This window comes from Apodemus sylvaticus, chromosome 12 (assembly GCF_947179515.1).
Source record: "Apodemus sylvaticus chromosome 12, mApoSyl1.1, whole genome shotgun sequence".
NCBI lineage: Eukaryota > Metazoa > Chordata > Mammalia > Rodentia > Muridae > Apodemus > Apodemus sylvaticus.
This window is the reverse complement of record NC_067483.1, coordinates 104,423,064-104,431,222: the sequence shown is the minus strand read 5'-3', so window position 1 is coordinate 104,431,222 and position 8,159 is coordinate 104,423,064.

The following is an 8,159-nucleotide window of genomic DNA, read 5'->3' as shown; positions in this document are numbered from 1 at the left end:
TGGTGTGGCGTGTACGTCTAAACGTGTAGCCTCAAAAGAAAACCCACAGGAGAATTTTCTTTGGTAAAAATTTGTCAGAAAACGACGTATTAAGGAAATCACGCATCGTGCGAAATTATCTTGGTTTTCCTAAACAACACGTTGTAACTCGAAAAGCTTTGGTGTTGCGTGTATGTCTAAGCGTGTAGCCTCAAAAGAGAACACACAGGAGAGTTTTCTCTCGAAAGAATATGTAAGAATACCACGTTATAAGGAAATACAGTGTTGCAGAGAAAAGACAAATACGTACATATTGGAAACATTTTAAGAGCAGAAATAAAGCATCGTACAAAATTAGCTTGTATCTCCTAAACAACACGTTGTAACTCGAAAAGATTCCGTGTGACGTGTACGTCTAAACATGTAGCCTCAAAAGAAAACCGAGAGGAGAATTTTCAGTCATCAAAATTTGTCAGAAACCATGTTTTAACGAAATCTCGCATCGTGCGAAATTATGTAGTTTTTCCTAAACAAGACGTTGTAACTCGAAAATCTTTGGTGTTGCGTGTATGGCTAAGCGTGTAGCCTCAAAAGAGAACGCACAGGAGAGTTTTCTCTTGAAAGAATATGTAAGAATACCACGTTATAAGGAAATACAGTGTTGCAGAGTAAAGACAAAAACGTATGTATTGGAAACACTTTACAAGAAGAAATAACGCATCATACTAAATTAGCTTGTATCTCCTAAACAACACGTTGTAACTCGAAAGGATTTGGTGTGGCATGTACGTCTAAACGTGTAGCCTCAAAAGAGAACCAACAGGAGAATTTTCTATGGTCAAAATATGTGAGAAAACCACGTTTTAAGGAAATCCCTCATCTTGCAAAATTATCTTGTTTTTCCTAAACAACAAGTTGTAACTCGAAAAGCTTTGGTGTTGCGTGTATGTCTAAGCGTGTAGCCTCAAAAGAGAATGCAAAGGAGAGTTTTTTCTCGATAGAATTTGTAAGAATACCACGTTATAAGGAAATACAGTGTTGCAGAATAAAGACAAATACGTACGTATTGGAAACACTTTACGAGAAGAAATAACGCATTGTACAAAATTAGCTTGTATCTCCTAAACAACACGTTGTAACTCGAAAAGATTTGGTGTGGCGTGTACGTCTAAACGTGTAGCCTCAAAAGAGAACCCACAGGAGAATTTTCTATGGTCAAATTTGTCAGAAAACCACGTATTAAGGAAATCCAGCATCGTGCGAAATTATCTTGTTTTTCCTAAACAACACGTGGTAACTCGAAAAGCTGTTGTGTTGCGTGTATGTCTCAGCGTGTAGCCTCAAACGAGAACACACTGGATAGTTTTCTCTCAAAAGAATATGTAAGAATACCACGTTATAAGGAAATACAGTGTTGCAGAGTAAAGACAAATACGAACGTATTGGAAACCCTTAAACTTTAAGAGATGAAATAAAGCATCGTACAAAATTAGCTTGTATCTCCTAAGCAACACGTTGTAACTCGAAATGATTTGGTGTGGAGTGTACGTCTAAACGTGTAGCCTCAAAAGAGAACCCATAGGAGAATTTTCTTTCGTCAAAATTTTTAGAAAACCACGTTTTAAGGAAATCCTGCATCGTGCAAAGTTATCGTGAGAGAGTATCTTGTTTTTCCTAAACAACAGGTTGTAATTCGAAAAGCTTTGGAGTTGGTGTATGTCTAAGCGTGTAGCCTCAAAAGAGAACGCACAGGAGAGTTTTCTCTCGAAAGAATATGTAAGAATACCACGTTATAAGGAAATACAGTGTTGCAGAGTAAAGACAAATACGTACTTATTGGAAACACTTTATGAGAAGAAATAATGCATTGTAAAAAATTAGTTTGTATCTCCTAAACAACACGTTGTAACTCGAAAAGATTTCATGTGGCGTGTACGTCTAAACGTGTAGCCTCAAAAGAAAACCCACAGGAGAATTTTCTTTAGTAAAAATTTGTCAGAAAACCACGTATTAAGGAAATCACGAATCGTGCGAAATTATCTTGTTTTTCCTAAACAACACGTTGTAACTCGAAAAGCTTTGGTGTTGCGTGTATGTCTAAGCATGTAGCCTCAAAAGAGAACACACAGGAGAGTTTTCTCTCGAAAGAATATGTAAGAATACCACGTTATAAGGAAATACAGTGTTGCAGAGTAAAGACAAATACGTACTTATTGGAAACACTTTACGAGAAGAAATAACGCATCGTACAAAATTAGCTTGTATCTCCTAAACAACACGTTGTAACTCGAAAAGATTTGGTGTGGCGTGTACGTCTAAACGTGTAGCCTCAAAAGAGAACCCACAGGACAATTTTCTTTCGTCAAAATTTTTCAGAAAACCACGTTTTAAGGAAATCCCGCATCGTGAGAAATTATCTTGTTCTTCCTAAACAACACGTTGTAACTCGAAAAGCTTTGGTGTTGCGTGTATGTCTAAGCGTGTAGCCTCCAAAGAGAATGCACAGGATAGTTTTCTCTCGAAAGAATATGTAAGAATACCACGTTATAAGGAAATACAGTGTTGCAAACTATAGACAAATATGTACTTATTGGAAACACTTTAGGAGAAGAAATAACGCATCTTGCAAAATTAGCTTGTATCTCCTAAACAACACGTTGTAACTCGAAAAGATTTGGTTTGGCGAAAACGTCTAAACGTGTAGCCTCAAAAGAGAACCCACAGGAGAGTTTTCTTTCGTCAAAATTTGTCAGAAAACCACGTTTTAAGGAAATCCCGCATCGTGCTAAATTATCTTGTTTTTCCTAAACAACATATTGTAATTCGAAAAGCTTTGGTGTTGCGTGTATGTCTAAGCGTGTAGCCTCAAAAGAGAACGCACAGGAGAGTTTCCTCTCGAAAGAATATGTAAGAATACCACGTTATAAGGAAATACAGTGTTGCAGAGTAAAGACAAATACGTACTTATTGGAAACACTTAAACATTACGAGAAGAAATAAGGCATCATACAAAATTAGTTTGTATCTCCTAAACAACACGTTATAACTCGAAAAGATTTGGTGTGACGTGTACGTCTAAACGTGTAGCCTCAAAGGAGAACCACAGGACAATTTTCTTTCTTCAAAATTTGTCAGAAAACCACGTTTTAAGTAAATCCCGCATCGTGCGATATTATCTTGTTTTTCCTAAACAACACGTTGTAACTCGAAAAGCTTTGGTGTTGCGTGTATGTCTAAGCATGTAGCCTCAAAAGAGAATGCACAGGAGAGTTTGCTCTCGAAAGAATATGTAAGAATACCACGTTATAAGGAAATACATTGTTGCAGAGTAAAGACAAATAGGTACGTATTGGAAACAGTTTACGAGAAGTAATAATGCATCATACAAAATTAGCCTGTATCTCCTAAACAACACATTGTAACTCGAAAGATTTGGTGTGGCGTTTACAACTAAACATGTAGCATCAAAAGAGAACCCACAGGAGAATTGTCTTTCGTCAAAATTTGTCAGAAAACCACGTTTTAAGGAAATCCCGGATCGTGCGAAATTATCTTGTTTTTCCTAAACAACAGGTTGTAATTCGAAAAGCTTTGGTGTTGCGTGTATGTCTAAGCATGTAGCCTCAAAAGAGAACGCACAGGAGAGTTTTCTCTCGAAAGAATATGCAAGATTACCACGTTATAAGGAAATACAGTGTTGCAGAGTAAAGGCAAATACGTACCTATTGGAAACATTTAAACTTTACGAGAAGAAATAACGCATCGTACAAAATTAGCTTGTATCTCCTGAACAACACGTTGTAACTCGAAAGGATTTGGTGTGGCATGTACGTCTAAACGTGTAGCCTCAAAAGAGAACCCACAGGAGAATTGTTTTCCGTTAAAATTTGTCAGAAAACCATGTTTTAAGGAAATACCGCATCGTGCGAAATTATCTTGTTTTTCCTAAACAACATGTTGTAACTCGAAAAGCTTTGGTTTTGCGTGTATGTCAAAATGTGTAGCCTCAAAAGAGAAGGCACAGGAGAATTTTCTTTCGTCAAAATTTGTCAGAAATCCACGTTTTAAGGAAATCCCGCATCATGCGAAATTATCTTGTTTTTCCTAAACAACACGTTGTAACTCAAAAAGTTTTGGTGTTGCATGAATGTCTAAGCGTGTAGCCTCCAAAGAGAACGCACAGGAGAGTTTTCTCTCGAATGAATATGTAAGAATACCACGTTATAAGGAAACACAGTGTTGCAGAGTAGAGGCAAATACATACATATCGGAAACACTTAAACTTTACGAGAAGAAATAACGCATCGTAAAAAAAATTAGCTTGTATCTCCTAAACAACACGTTGTAACTTAAAAAGATCTGGTGTGGCCTGTACGTCTAAACGTGTAGTCTCAAAAGAGAACCCATAGGAGAATTTTCTTTGGTCAAAATTTGTCAGAAAACCACGTATTAAGGAAATCCCTCATCGTGCGAAATTATCTTGTTTTTCCTAAACAACACGTTGTAACACGAAAAGCTTTGGTGTTGCGTGTATGTCTAAGCGTGTAGCCTCAAAAGAGAATGCACAGGAGAGTTTGCTCTCGAAAGAATATGTAAGAATACCACGTTATAAGGAAATACATTGTTGCAGAGTAAAGACAAATAGGTACGTATTGGAAACAGTTTACGAGAAGTAATAATGCATCATACAAAATTAGCCTGTATCTCCTAAACAACACGTTGTAACTCGAAAGATTTGGTGTGGCGTTTACAACTAAACATGTAGCATCAAAAGAGAACCCACAGGAGAATTGTCTTTCGTCAAAATTTGTCAGAAAACCACGTTTTAAGGAAATCCCGGATCGTGCGAAATTATCTTGTTTTTCCTAAACAACAGGTTGTAATTCGAAAAGCTTTGGTGTTGCGTGTATGTCTAAGCATGTAGCCTCAAAAGAGAACGCACAGGAGAGTTTTCTCTCGAAAGAATATGCAAGATTACCACGTTATAAGGAAATACAGTGTTGCAGAGTAAAGGCAAATACGTACCTATTGGAAACATTTAAACTTTACGAGAAGAAATAACGCATCGTACAAAATTAGCTTGTATCTCCTGAACAACACGTTGTAACTCGAAAGGATTTGGTGTGGCATGTACGTCTAAACGTGTAGCCTCAAAAGAGAACCCACAGGAGAATTGTTTTCCGTTAAAATTTGTCAGAAAACCATGTTTTAAGGAAATACCGCATCGTGCGAAATTATCTTGTTTTTCCTAAACAACATGTTGTAACTCGAAAAGCTTTGGTTTTGCGTGTATGTCAAAATGTGTAGCCTCAAAAGAGAAGGCACAGGAGAATTTTCTTTCGTCAAAATTTGTCAGAAATCCACGTTTTAAGGAAATCCCGCATCATGCGAAATTATCTTGTTTTTCCTAAACAACACGTTGTAACTCGAAAAGCTTTGGTGTTGCATGAATGTCTAAGCGTGTAGCCTCCAAAGAGAACGCACAGGAGAGTTTTCTCTCGAATGAATATGTAAGAATACCACGTTATAAGGAAACACAGTGTTGCAGAGTAGAGGCAAATACATACATATCGGAAACACTTAAACTTTACGAGAAGAAATAACGCATCGTAAAAAAAAAATTAGCTTGTATCTCCTAAACAACACGTTGTAACTTAAAAAGATCTGGTGTGGCCTGTACGTCTAAACGTGTAGTCTCAAAAGAGAACCCATAGGAGAATTTTCTTTGGTCAAAATTTGTCAGAAAACCACGTATTAAGGAAATCCCTCATCGTGCGAAATTATCTTGTTTTTCCTAAACAACACGTTGTAACACGAAAAGCTTTGGTGTTGCGTGTATGTCTAAGCGTGTAGCCTCAAAAGAGGATGCACAGGAGAGTTTTCTCTCGACAGAATATGTAAGAATACCACGTTATAAGGAAATACAGTGTTGCAGACTAAAGGCAAATACGTACCTATTGGAAACACTTTACGAGAAGAAATAACGCATCGTACAAAATTAGCTTGTATCTCCTAAACATCACGTTGTAACACGAAAAGATTTGGTGTGGCGTGTACGTCTAAACGTGTAGCCTCAAAAGAGAACCCACAGGAGAATTTTTTTGGTTAAAATATGTCAGAAAACCATGTTTTAAGGAAATCACTCATCGTGCGAAATTATCTTGTTTTTCCTAAACAACACGTAACTCGAAAAGCTTTGATGTTGCGTGTATGTCTAAGCGTGTAGCCTCAAAAGAGAACGCACAGGAGAGTTTTCTCTCGAAAGAACATGTAAGAATACCACATTATAAGGAAATACAGTTTTGCAGAGTAAAGACAAATACGTATGTATTTGAAACAGTTTATGAGAAGAAATAACGTATCGTAAGAAATTAGTTTGTATCTCCTAAACAACACGTTGTAACTCGAAAAGATTTGCTGTGGCGTGTACGTCTAAATGTGTAGCCTCAAAAGAGAACCCACAGGAGAATTTTCTTTCGTCAAAATTTGTCAGAAAACCACTTATTAAGGAAATCCCGCATCGTGGGAAACTATCTTGTTTATCCTAAACAACACATTGTAACTCGAAAATCTTTGGTGTTACGTGTATGTCTAAGCATGTAGCCTGAAAAGAGAACGCACAGGAGAGATTTCTCTCGAACGAGTATGTAAGAATACCACGTTATAAGGAAATACATTGTGGCAAATTAAAGATAAATACGTACATTTTGGAAACACTTAAACTTTACGAGAAGATATAAAGCATCGTAAAAAATTAGCTTGTATATCCTAAACAACACGTTGTAACTCGAAAAGATTTGGTGTGGCGTGTACGTCTAAATGTGTAGACTCAAATGAAAACCCGCAGGAGAATTTTCTTTCGTCAAAATTTATCAGAAAACAACGTTTTAAGGAATTCCCGCATCGGCGAAATTATCTTGTTTTTCCTACACAACACGTTCTAACTCAAAATGCTTTGGTGTTGCGTGTCTGTCTAAGCGTGTAGCCTCAAAAGAGAATGCACAGGAGAGTTTTCTCTTGAAAGAATATGTACGAATACCATGTTATAAGGAAATACAGTGTTGTACAGTAAAGACAAATACGTACGTATTGGAAACACTTTAGGAGAAGAAATAATGCATCGTGCAAAATTAGCTTGTATCTCCTAAACAACACGTTGTAACTCGAAAAGCTTTGGTGTTGGGTGTATGTCTAAGCGTGTAGACTCAAAAGAGAACGCACAGGATAGTTTTCCCTCGAAAGAATATGTAAGAATACCACGTACTTATTGGAAACACTTAAACTTTACGAGAAGAAATAACTCATCTTACATCTCAAAGGGTAGCCTCAAAAGAATTCTCCTGTGGGTTCTCTTTTGAGGCTACACTTTTTTTTTCATCTTTCTAAAAACTTTATTACAGATTATTAAAATCAAAATATGGTGTACAACTTTATTTTTGTATTCGATATAATTTATTTACATTTCAAATGTTTTCCCCTTTTCTAGCCCCCCCACTCCCCGATAGTCCCTTCTCTTCCCCTGTCCTCCCTCCCACCCCTTCCCACTTCCCCGTTCTGGTTTTGCCGAATACTGTTTCCCTGAGTCTTTCCAGAGCCAGGGACCACTCCTCCTTTCTTCTTGTATCTCATTTGATGTGTGGATTATGTTTTGGGTATTCCAGTTTTCTAGGTTAATAACCACTTATTAGTGAATGCATGCCATGATTCACCTTTTGAGTCTGGGTTACCTCACTTAGTATGATGTTCTCTAGCTCCATCCATTTGCCTAAGAATTTCATGAATTCATTGTTTCTAATGGCTGAATAGTACTCCATTGTGGGTTCTCTTTTGAGGCTACACTTTTAGATGTACACGCCACACCAAATCTTTTCGAGTTACAACGTGTTGTTTAGGAGATACAAGCTAATTTTGTACGATGCTTTATTTCATCTCGTTAAGTTTAAGGGTTTCCAATACATACGTATTTGTCTTTACTCTGCAACACTGTATTTCCTTATAACGTGGTATTCTTACATATTCTTTCGAGAGAAAACTCTCCTGTGCATTCTCTTTTGAGGCTACACGCTTAGACATACACGCAACACCAAAGCTTTCCAAGTTAAAAAGTGTTGTTTAGGAAAAACAAGATAATTTCGCACGATGCAGGATTTCCTTAATACGTGGTTTTCTGACAAATTTTG